This window comes from Zea mays, chromosome 3 (genome assembly GCF_902167145.1).
Source record: "Zea mays cultivar B73 chromosome 3, Zm-B73-REFERENCE-NAM-5.0, whole genome shotgun sequence".
Taxonomy (NCBI): domain Eukaryota; kingdom Viridiplantae; phylum Streptophyta; class Magnoliopsida; order Poales; family Poaceae; genus Zea; species Zea mays.
The window spans coordinates 181,685,128-181,697,651 of NC_050098.1; the positions used below are offsets into that span (position 1 = coordinate 181,685,128).

Consider the following 12,524-nt stretch of genomic DNA (forward strand, 5'->3'; position numbering starts at 1 on the left):
GGCCAGGTAGCCTCCCTGGGAGGGCAAGGGCAGCTAGCTAGGGCGAGGTGACGCGCGGGCGAGCTATAGCTGCTAGCTTTTGTCGACCGCGCGCGCGAGTCCAACTTTGTGGCTGCATCTGCATGGACCACCGAGCCTGGTCACACGCACGCACCTAGCTAGACCACCCACCTGCAGCCTGCAGTGTATGTAACGCGAGCGCGCGTTCACTTCGTCCAGCCTTCATTTGGCGCGAGTGCGATGGTACGCAAGCAGAGACTTGTCATGTGAGAGAAGCACAAGGATGACGAGATATGCTTTTACAGGTGACCTCGCCGGAGCGCGGACCGGTGATGATGTGTAGTGTAACAGCAATCCTGCCTGGTGGTGCGCCGGCCTGAGGGCGTGTACATGCCGTGCGCGCTCGTGCGTTACATTACATTACATGCATGCATCTAGCTAGATCTAGCTGCGAATAAACCGCCACGAAGGATTGTCGTGTCGTCCCGGCGGCGGCACACCACCACCACCGGCCATTTCCCACTCCGTCGATCACGCACCCAATGCCCAATGGCGACGGCGGCCATGCATGCATGTTCCAGCCGTCAGCTGGGCCGCGCGCGCGCCCACTTGTTCACATGGCAAAATTAACAAGGAAGCGCGCGGGACAGGTATACATGGACACATGGTGCGTATGCGTGGAAGCAAGGGGAGTCATCATATGCTAGGCCCGGAGGCGAGGCCCCATGCCCTGGACGTTGATCGTGCGTACCCGGCCCGTAGATTGCAGCGACGTTTTGTCAAGTGTGTCAAAGTGACCATGCATTTGCTGCAAGCCATACCTCCTCTGGGCTCGGAAAAAAATTTAGGACACCCGGTGTTTGCAGCCCCTCACAAAAAGAAGAATAGACTCACTCGCAGCAGCAATAACACAACTAAAACGTTATCTCGTGGACCTGTAGGTAGGGTCTATCATCTTTTTTTTGTGAGGGGCTGCAAACATTCTGGTTTGCAGCCGGCTGCACTAAATTTTTTCCCCTAGGCTCTGGCCTCATGCATGAAAAAAATTTGCTGTAGCTCGACTGCAATCCAAGATGTAGCCGGGCTACAGCAAATTTTTTTCCCTCATGCACGTACGGAGATGACAGCAACGGATGTCACGAGGCAGCAGGCGCACGTCATGTTGACGCCCTGTTGTATTATTGGACAGCCTCCTGTTGTATGTTGCCGCATCGACTCATCAGCGCACGTCACGCTGACGTCGGGAACAAACGGAGATAGATGCCACGTTGATGCAGTAGTGCAACAAGATGGAGCAGTATGTATAGTGACACTCTGTCAGCACGTAGTGTAGTATATATAGCCACTTCGAATGCAAACAAATCCAGGTTTTGTTCGCGTCGCGTGTAAGCTCCTCCATCTCAGTCGCGCTCACGGATGGAATGATTAAAGACGAAGGAGAAGAACAACTTTAACTAAAGAATGCCGGAAGAGAGGCAATGCAACGAAGAAAGATGCAGACCGACGAAGGCGTTTTGCCTTTTCACACCGACGGAATGAAAGCAAACCGGTAAAAAAAATGATGTGTTATGGCTTTGTGTGAAAGGCAAAGGCTTGGTTACGTACTGGGACTGAACTTCATCGTAAATTAAAGCTCCTCCGGCCTATATGAATATTGGGACGATGTTTCCATCACTAAAACCACACGATATATATGGATATGGCTTTGCCTTGCGTGTGTTTTGATACTTTCTAGGGTAGATCGTAGGTTAGACTTAGGGTTGGCTCTAGATTGATAATGTTCTCTTTTTTTTTTCCAGAAAACAGGAGGGGCAAACCCCTAACGAGAAATAAATTAATACAAACTGCCAAAAAAAAACGCACACACACAGTAGACAGTAGGTTTGTGGGTAAGTAGAGACGTTATCGTCTTTTTAATTTAGTTTAAATAAACTGGTGAAGGCCGGCTAATAGAAGTCTAGGTTTTTAAGTTTTTAGTGACATAATTCTTTATCGAAAGAAGTCACCAATCCGTCCGTACCTTATTTTTTTACATACTGATTGACTAGAATGTCATGGATACTGTAGAATAGTGAATTGCTTGATATATTGCATAGAGTAGGGTACATATATATAAAGCTCAACCCTAATCCTAACTAGGTCTATGCCCGTGCGCTGCTACGGGTGCATTAAAATGCATAGCAATATTAGTGCCAATGTGCTATTATATAGAAACTAATCCTTAGTTCAATGCACACTCTGTGTGCTAGAGTTGTTGATGACCATAATTTCCATCTCCCAACAAATTTCATGGAACAACAATATTGGATTTGTCATCACTAATAATTTCTGGAAATCTCAAGTGTAAGAAAACTAACATATAATATATATAGTACAATGCATGTACATTGTGACGATACACAAATAAAAACGAACAATATATATTCTTTGTCAACCACCAATACAGAACCAAACTCAAAACTATCACTTCCATCTGCTTCTCTGTCAACCATGTCCATGATATCATCAACAACTTGTTCACCCTATGAGAATATGAAAAGGAATTTGAACATGTATTCCTAAAACAAGAAAATAAGCATTTAGCCAAGTGACAAAAGAAAAAAGTCTACAAAGCCTGCAAGATTGGTTGATCCAATGGAAACATTAGGTCCAAGCAGAGATATACAGAGAAACTCTACCTGATGATACCCACTGGCCCAGTTGTTCCCGGCACCACCACCATGCTCAACGACAAATATGTTCTCGTGGTTGTACAGGTTCCTGTGCTCGCTGTTCTGGATTCCATTGATCACTCTCGGCTCCAGGTCAATAAGCAGAGACCTGGGTATGAAGCAGATCATCAGCCTAGTAAAAGAAGACGTCCTTCTTGTCGCCCCCCTGCAGCTGCAGGTAACTATTTAGAGCTTGCTCTCATCGATGCTGGCCATAAGGGTTTCTTTCCCTGCTTCCTAAGAATAGCCAGCGTGGTGTTTCTGGTGAATGTGAGCTGGGGCCGATGCTCAGTTTGAGGTCAAGATCACTCTCTACAGCGACGCTCCAGTTTCATCTTCAACTGATTTATGGTTCTCCCTGTGAAACCTTTCTTTGGCTGCTGAGTTTTCTTCACCGAAGAGGCTGAGGCAGTTAACTGGCTTGCATTAATGGAGACTCAAATCTTCATGTACTTGCTGCGGAGCTGGGTATTGCGCATTACCAAGGAGAGCAGATTGGTTTGTCCCTGAGGTAGAAGGACTGCACTTGAGGTTCGACCTTGATCCCTGCACCACTTCATGAGTTCCTTATGCTCTCGGTTGATACCTGTGGCTATCGCATTCAGCCATCAATGTTTTTTGTACATGGTACAAACGATGCAGCTCATGCACCTGATGCAAAGAAGTAGTATCAGATGCAAAAGTTCTTGTTGCATGGATGACAAGACAACTTAGGTCTGACTAACAACTGGCCGTCAACTTATTACAGAACTGGAGCAGTCTGTTAACTTCTCGTCGTCTAGTGTGCAAATATACCTCACAAATTATGGTGCTGCTTGCTACGTACCTGCTGCCTGAAGACCTTACCATGCTTCACGATTGTTCTCCGAATCGAGTCCTTGCTGTCCTGTTTGCACTGCTCGTCCATTGGGTCTTCCCAGGTGCGTAAAAGCTCTTGCTCACCAGCTTCCAGCAACAATTCGGTTGTTTTCTGGGTATTACCTCTACCTTCTATACAATCGCCGCGACTTTCTTTTTCAATATATACTCTCTCTCGAATGTTTATCATCATCTAGTTTATTTTTAAACTAAAATATGATAAAAAAACAGAAGAAGTAAAAATAATAGAAAATTAAAAAAACTTAATCCCACAAGTCGAGAAGCAGTTTAAAGCGGATTAATAGTCAGTCTTGCACATCCCAAAACGCAAAACACAAGCGAACACCCAAAAAAATTCCCAATATCCGTAACGGCAATGTCTCCGCTGCCCCGCATCGTGCTCCTCCTCACCGTCGTCGTCGCCGCCGCCGCCGCAGTGGTCACGGCGTCAGCCGCGTCGCTCAGCGGCGCGGCGCGGCGAACGACCTGCTCCCCAAGTACGGCCTCCCGAAGGGGCTCATCCCGGACTCCGTCGCCTCCTACAGCTTCGACGAGTCCACGGGCGCGTTCGAGATCCACCTCGCCGGCACCTGCTACGTCCACTTCGGCTCCCACCTCGTCTACTACGAGAGGACCATAACCGGCAAGCTCTCCAAGGGCGCCATCTCGGACCTCTCCGGCGTCCAGGCCAAGAAGCTCTTCCTCTGGGTCTACGTCACGGGGATGGTCGCGCTCCCCGACCAGGGCACCATCGAGTTCCAGTCCGGCTTCATCTCGGAGTCGCTATCGGCCTCGATGTTTGACGAGGTGCCCACCTGCGGTTCCAGCGTTGGCGCGCAGCTGCGCGGCGCGACTGGGGTGATCGGCGAGCTTGGGCTGCTCCCCGTTGCACAGGTAGGGGGGTTGGGGCGCTTCGCGGTGGATGGGCGTGTGGGTCCCGCCGTGATTCGCGGAGGGGGAGTGCTGCGCGCGGGCGGCGTGCGTGTGGTAAGCCAGGCGTGCATTACGGCGGGCGTGCGGGAGAAGCGGCTGGAGGCGAGCTGGATTCGCGGCGGGTGTTACGCGCTAGCGGGGGCAGTCTACAAACCGGGCTTAATAGTTAGTACAGATGGTCCGGCAACCCAACAGTGATGCCGGTCCACACACAGTCTAACATCCCCTCCCCCCGCAGTTACAACGGGGCACCGCACACGATGACATTGAAGTAGAGGACGAAGGTAGGAGCCGACGGGTTGAAATCCCCCTGCAGTCGCAGCGTCGTGATGGTGCGAATGTTGCGGATGGAGAAGAGACCGATGTGTGCTCCAAGAAGACGATAGCCCCTAGATGCCGATGTAGCCAAAGTCGAGGTGGTCGCGGTCGGGAGACACGCAGCAGAAGCCTGATCTTTAGAGGGGTCGACGTTCGAGCGTCAACGATCTACAAGGCGACACAACAAAAGGGCACTGGCAAGTCGACCTTCCTGTTTCTTTGATCGTCCGGGCGTCAAGGAGCCCCGCCAGGGAGGCCAACAGCAGCGCACGCATTTGCGCTGGTCATGGTGTCCGCGCCCGCTGTAGAATAGAAGGGGAAACGACAGATCCGGCAGAGAAGGCCACGACAGCGACGGATCCAGCCGGGAAGACGCGATTTAGCCAAAGGGACGGCAGATCGAGACGGAAAGGTCGCAGCAACGGGGATCCGGTCGGGAAGGCCACGACAGCGACAGATCCAACGAAGGCGATGAAGGGGAGGGCGATAGGGCGGTTCTAGCTAGGTAGGGGCCTGCGCCGGACCTGGCAAGGGATGATGACGGCGCCGGCGACAGGAGAAGCTCAAAAGGTTGGCGCTACTTGGTGACGGTGCGGGCAGGTAGGAGGTGGCTAGCGCGATGACAAGGGGCTGCACGGGTGGAGATGTCGGCACCGGGGAGAGGCGCACAGGGTAGCCATGCCAGGGAAGAGGTGGCCAGCACTGGTGAGGACGACGTGCAGGGGCGAGAGCGACCGAGGGGAAGGAGGCCTTCACAGCTGGAGAGGCAGCAGAGCGGACGAACAACATGAGGATTGGCGGCGATGACTAGTGAAAGTCGCCTAGAGGGGGGTGGATAGGCGAAACCTGAAAATTATAACTTTACACCCCACCTAGATCCCTTGATTAGTGGTTAGAACAAGATACACAATTGTCGGAGTATAAAACTAAGTCCTTGCTTGTAAAGAGTATTGCTTTTAAATAATGCGGAATTGATAAATCAATACTACTAATAAGTCTATGAGAATAAAGCAAGAGGGCTTAGATAAGAAGAGTAATAACACAAGTTCTTTCTTGCAAGGTGTTGCTTCACAAAATGAGAATTTAACTTAAAGCAACACCAAATAGTATTAGCAAAGAATAGTGCAAGAAGAAACTTAGAAAGGGAAAGAACAAACAAATCACAAGCAATGAGCACACGAGACACGGATGATTTATTTTACCGAGGTTCGGCCCTCGAAGGCCTAGTCCCCGTTGAGGAGTCCACTAAGGATGGGTCTCTTTCAACCCTTTCCCTCTCTCCACCGATCACCAAAGACCGGCGAGCTCTTCTTCTTCTCAAGGATCACTTAAGACCCCGCAAGGACCACCACACACTTTGGTGTCTGTTGGGGGCCTTCGGCTTACGAAGGTCCTCAAAAACAGGATTTAACAGTATTTCTGGAGTTTAATGTGTGAACAGGTATCTTCGGACTCAAGTCGGTATCACAGCAGACCAGAATAATACGAAGGTTGATACAGTGCCAAAGGTGTGAGCAGGAAAGCTTCGGCATGATAGCAACAAAATGAAACCGACTTAAAGATGAAAAGGCTATTCAGACCTCGATAGATTACAATAGAATTATTATCAAATGTAAAGGGCATGAATGTAATTTTGCATAGGCTGTGACCTGTGCCTATAAATAGGTGAACAGTACCCCCGTACTGTTCACGCTGATTTGGCATTCACTTTTGCGTCACGCTTGTACTTTCATCTCCTTCAAGTTGAAGGTACATTTGTAATCCAACGATTATTTCTGTTTATACATGATAATAAGACATAATTGTTTATGTTGTTCACTATATTTCTTATAATTCATCCTTCGTCATTATATAATATATTTATGAAGGCATGCCTTTCATAACCTTCGTCCGAAAACCATTATATCCTGAGAGGAATAATGCTTCGAAGGACGAAGGACTTTACCGATTAACATTTTCTATGTTGCCTTGTTCTTGACTCATAGCATTTGAGAACAAGTCCCCAACATTGGCGCCCACCTCCGGTGAACTCACTTCCACTCTTTGAGTTTTTTGAACACCTTCGGCGATCATAAACCTTCGTTATGGCGCCGAAGAAAGCTTCAGCAACTGCGGCTGCAGCTCTGCAACCGCTGGACCATAATCAGGAGACAGTCTCCCTTCGGGAGGCCCGAAGCCAGAAAAGGAAGGCTGTTAGCCCGACACCACCAGAGGACGAGATAGATCAAGAAATCAGAAATATGGAGATGCTTCATCAACAAGTACAGAGGAAGAAAGAAAAGATGGCCAGGCTAGCTGAACTGCAGAGGCAGATAGACGAAGCCTCTGAAGAAGTTCGTCATCTTGCCCAGGATGAGCAACACCGAAGGCCTCAGCACCAAGACCTTCATCAGGAGGGTTTTCCCAACGAAGATGACTGGTATGACAATTTCCATCATGGGAATTTTGTTTTTGACGATGCTTCTCCTCTGTCCACTGAGCTGCAGGCTACACCTTGGCCTCCGTCCTACAAGCCGCCTCAGCTTCCCGTATTCGATGGCCACTCAGACCCGAAGCAGTTTTTGATGAGCTACGAAGCAACAGTATCTTCGTATGGTGGCAATGCTGCAGTCATGGCCAAATCTTTTGTTATGGCTGTCAGGAGTGTCGCTCAAACCTGGTATTCCTCCCTTCGACCAGGAACGATCACTTCATGGCAGAAGCTGAAGGACTTGTTGTTAACTAGCTTCCAAGGGTTTCAGACGAAGCCGGTTACTGCTCAAGCTTTGTTCCAGTGCACCCAGGATCACGAAGAATACCTTCAGGCGTATGTCCGAAGGTTCTTGCGTTTGAGGGCACAGGCACCAACGGTGCCCAATGAAATTGTCATTGAGGCCATGATCAAGGGGCTTCGGCCAGGACCGTCAGCTCAGTACTTCGCTAGGAAGCCTCCTCAAACTTTGGAGAAGCTGCTCCAGAAGATGGACGAGTACATTCGGGCCGATAATGATTTTCGCCAAAGAAGGGAGGAGGCTTTCAGGTTTTCTGAAATGACCAGGGGCTTCGGAGGGAGGTTCTACCCGAGGCATGTTAGATCAATTCATAACTCTACACAAAATGATGATAGAGGGAGCCAACAGCAAAGGCCACAATGTTCCTCACAGGCTTCGGGGCAACAGCAAGGCTCCTTCCGACCATCAGCTCCAAGAGGCAGAGGCGCCAGGAGCTTCGGAGGAAGATTTGGCGATCAACCGAGAAGAATCTTTTGCTTATTCTGTGGTGAGAACAAAGGTCATACCACCAGGATGTGCCATGTTACCATCCAGAAGCAAAAAGAAATAGCCGAAGCGGCAGCACAACAGGCTCAGCCGAAGCAGGTCATGCATACTGCTTCGTATCATTCGCCTTACATCCCAGAGTATGTAGGCAATCACCCTGCAGTTTCTGTTGCTTCGGCGAGTCAACCTCAGGCTTCCTGGCAACAACCTCCGCCTCCACCACCGCTGCAACAAGGTCAGCAGCCAGAAGGGAGCCAATATGCTCCACATCAAAGGGACTTCAGAGAACAGTCCGAAGCTCGCACAGTCAACAACACTGTGCCAGAGTCAAAGCACATCTATTGACAAATATCCTACCTTAATAGCAATCTTTTTCATTCAGTTTTATTTTCTGTAATAAAGGACATTGTTCAGGTTTCATGTAAATAGTTTCGTTGATTCCCACAAGGAAAATATATTTTCTTCACAGGATTAAATTGTTGAAAGACTTGTGATAACAAAGAGGACCTTCGAACTATCGAAAATTCTTCGAAGCAACAAAAAGTCGTTCTAAAGAACGCAGAGTAAGTTTGCCGAAGTCACAAAAAAGTCGTTCCAAAGGGAGCGCAGTGTAAGTTTTCTGCTCCAAAGTCGTTCCAAAGGGAATGCAGAGCATACAGCGAAAAGTCAACGCTGATACCGCCTAAGTAAAAGGCGAAGCGCGAAAAGTCAACGCGAATACCGCTGAAAGTAAAAGGCGAAGAAGCTCCTAAGGGAGGCTTACAGCGAAAATAAACGCTGATTCCGCCGAAGTAAAAGGCGAAGAAGCTCCTAAGGGAGGCTTATAGTAAAAAGACAATGCTGATTCAAAAGATTATGTGTTTTGTCGCAGGAATGTGTGTATCTTCGGAATAAACACCATCTTACACAGCATAACATCATCGCATCATTTCGCATAGCATAAGCATCATACATCATGTTGCATATGGCACAAGAGGTGGACATCATATTAATCTACGGAAGAACGTTTTGAAAAAATGGAAAAATCATAATGTCACAAGGAGATACATTATTGATCTTCGGAAGTATAGCTTCGGAAAGTATCTTCACGAAGCCTGGATATTATTCATTAGAACACTGGATATTGTTGTGACAAAGAAAAATTCCTCTTCACGAAGCATGAAAAGAAGGGAAGGTGTTTTTTCGTCAAAGACTCAAAAGCGGTACGTGTAAAGTTTCATGCATCGTAAAGAGTTGAGCAATAAAAACGGGTATATTACATTCAGGATTACAAAATGTTACAATATATTACATTTCAGAAGTTTAATTTACAATAGTATTTAATCTTCTCTCAGAACAACTTCTGCAGCCTCATTCAGGAGCCGATTGACGACTTCGTCCATAATGGCTTCAGCCATCTTTTTAATTTCGTCGTCTCCTTTCGGCTGAGGGCCCGGAGACGCTTTAGCAGGATCTGAAGAAGGACAGGATATGGCTACATTGCTATTACAAATGGCAAACGAAGCTTAAAACCAAAAATTACAACACAATAAAAACTATTAGTTAATACCTAATTGACCTTCGGGCTCTGCGCTCTTTTCAGCAGCCTCAGCCACTTCTCTAGCATCGTGAATGCCCTTTTCACTTTTTTGAATAATTTCTCCGGCCATTTCTCGGCCACCATTATCCCAGATATCGGTGAAAAATTTTCCACCGATCATGGTAGCTTCGGCCGAAGGATCTTTTGCATCTTCAAAGGACAAAGCAGCTTCGGATTGTGCTAAAATTTTTACATGTTCGCAGCCCTTCTTCTCTAAAATGGTGGCAATTCCTCTGGCACCAGAGAAAGCACATATATCTCCACGGCTATTTAAAATTTCTTCGAAGGCCTCAGCTTCGTGGTCGATCCATTCGATGGGACCTTCGGGATTGCCTCTCGTAAAGTTTTCTTCGCTTGAGAAGGCGCCGACCCTGGCGAAGCTAGCTTTTAACTTCTTAACACACTCTATAGATTTGTTATAGCATCTCTTCTTGGACGAACGAAGCTCTTCAACAGTTACTTCTAAGTGATCTGCCCATTGGTCGCTGAGTTCTCGCCTTGTTTCTTCAAGTATGCGTTCTTCCTTGGCTCTGGCCAGTTGTTTCCGAAGATCTTCAATTTCGCGCTTCTGAGCTTCAGCTTGACCCTTAAAAGCAGCTTCGTCTTCCTTTATTTTATTTATCAATGAGTGTAATATGTTATCTTTTTCGAGGCCTTCGTTCCTCAGTTCAATTACTTCGGAACGAAGGTTGCTCAGGGCTATAGCACACCCTTCGTCTTCAGCATCTTTCTGTGTCCTGAGGGCATTGCTAAGTATCAGACCCTGCAAAGAGAAATATGTGTGTGTCAATAAATTTAAACAAACGAAAAATTTTGGTCTCAACAAAAAATACAAGGATCCCATTTGTCGCACCTTTAAGCTATTATAGGCCAGGCTGTCGACCAGATCGTTCTTCGACAGCACCGAGAGCCCGTCTTCTAAAGTTGGGAATCCGAAGCTCTTGCTTATATCCCGGCAGACAGAAATCTCCTTGCTGTCAGGGAGACAATACAAAAAGTCTTCTTCTCCACTACCATTGAATATTAACGCTCCCTTTGGATACTTCAGTTTTTGGGCGTAGCGCTGAGCCTCTTGCTCTTCTTTTTCTGATAGTTTTTTCCCCGAAGCATGACGAACAATATAATCACGAATTTTGGAGGATGCTTCGGGGGCAACGACACCGATTTCTTCAACAAAAGTTGGCTTTGTTATTTTTTCTTCCTCAGTTTCCAAGGATTTTATCTTTATGGGCTCTAAGGACCCAGCTTCGGCTTTAGTTTCTTGCTCTGGAGTTTTTGTATCAGAAATTTCAGTTGTTGTTTCAGGAGTGGCAGAAGCCTTCTTCGGAGGTGTGCTTGAAGATTTGATTGTTTCCAGTACATCTAGCACATTAGCCATTCTCTTTCTTTTCGGAGTCACTGCTGGCACTTTTTGACTTTTTACTGTCTCAACATTTGCTGCAGGACTCACAACTTCTGATGCCTTTTCTTCAGATGGTTTTTTCACTTCTTCCATTTTTTCTGTGGATGGCGCTTCGGCCATTTTTTCGGTTTCTGGTAGCAAAATCTTCGGCTCTTCCAACTCTATCCTTTTTGGCGCTTCGGCCATTTCTGCAGCTACTGGCAGCAAGGTTGGTTTGGTTGGCTTTTTAGCCTCGGTGGCCGAAGAAGTTTTCCCGGTAAACTCAGGCACCGAAGCTGGTTCAATATAGCGCGGCCGATGTGTGAGGACCTTTATCTTCTTTCTTTTCGGTTCTGGCTCGCTAGGAGCAGTTACAGCTTCTTCTTTTGCAGAGGTTGTGTTTTTTCTCTTCTGCCTTCGAATGGGATAGCAATAGTCAGGGTAGACAAACCCAATTGCATCAAATACCCGATTCAGCCTTTTCTTTTTTCGGCCTCCGAAGGCTGCTGACATCGCAGTATCTTCGGCCTTCGAATAAGCCCCAAGCAGCTCATCACTTAAATTTTCAATGCTTTTTAACCAGTCATCATCTGGCTCAACGAATTTATCTCCGAACTTGAAGGTGTACTTCAGTCTGACAAGTCCACCTTCGTCGGCCTCTTTTATGGTTTCTTGCGGCATTTCCTATTTCTCCACGAGCGGCCATACCCGGAAGGCAATATGCTCTTGTACTAAATCTCTCGTTCCAATAAAAGAACAGATAACGCCGAAGGCCCTCTGGCATTCTTCGGCAGCTTCATTCATTTCAACCTTCGGCCTCCGAAGGCCGAAGCTTTGCCAAATAGGGCGCATAATTATACCTTTGATATCTTCTCGTACTGACAGGTCATTCTTCACATAAAACCATTCTGTCATCCAGTCGCCGGGCCATCTCTTCCGAAAGGTTGGCACGGGACAGCTTGACCCGGAGCGAGAAACGAAACTGTAGCAGCCAAAATTATTATGATACTGTTCCTTACCCCAAGGTTTTGTTTCGTATGATAATTCGTGTATATTGCAGAAGCTTTTTGCATCAGGCTTCAGACCTTGGCTTCTCACGGCCCACACGAAGATATTCAGCCTTATAATTGCCTCGGGGGTAAGTTGGTGAAGATAGACTTCGAAGATTTTCAACACCTCCACGACGAAGCTGCTCAAGGGAAATCGCAGCCCAGCTTTCAAAAAGCTTCGGTACACTACGACTTCATTCTCTTCAGGGTGTGGACAAGTCTTCTCCCCTTCGTCGGCCCTCACAATGGACAAATCCCGGAAATACCTTCCTCTCATGTTGACAAGATGATTCTCTTTGATAGTTGATTTACCATAAATTGAGTGGCTTGGTCACCAGGGACGATCTTCGGAGTCTTCACCACCGCTGTCCACATCATAACTATCGCTGTCACCAGTATCCTCAGACAAACCTTCTAGAATCTCCTTGGTGATTTTTT

The 12,524-nt window shown here is 47.4% G+C and overlaps 2 pseudogenes; one reads left to right on the plus strand and one right to left on the minus strand.

Moving 5' to 3' along the window:
- Positions 1-2,891: 2,891 nt before the first annotated feature.
- LOC109945312 (uncharacterized) lies at positions 2,892-3,700 on the minus strand (annotated as a pseudogene).
- Positions 3,701-3,945: 245 nt separating this feature from the next.
- Positions 3,946-4,700, plus strand: LOC109945157 (uncharacterized; annotated as a pseudogene).
- The last annotated feature ends 7,824 nt before the right edge of the window (positions 4,701-12,524 follow it).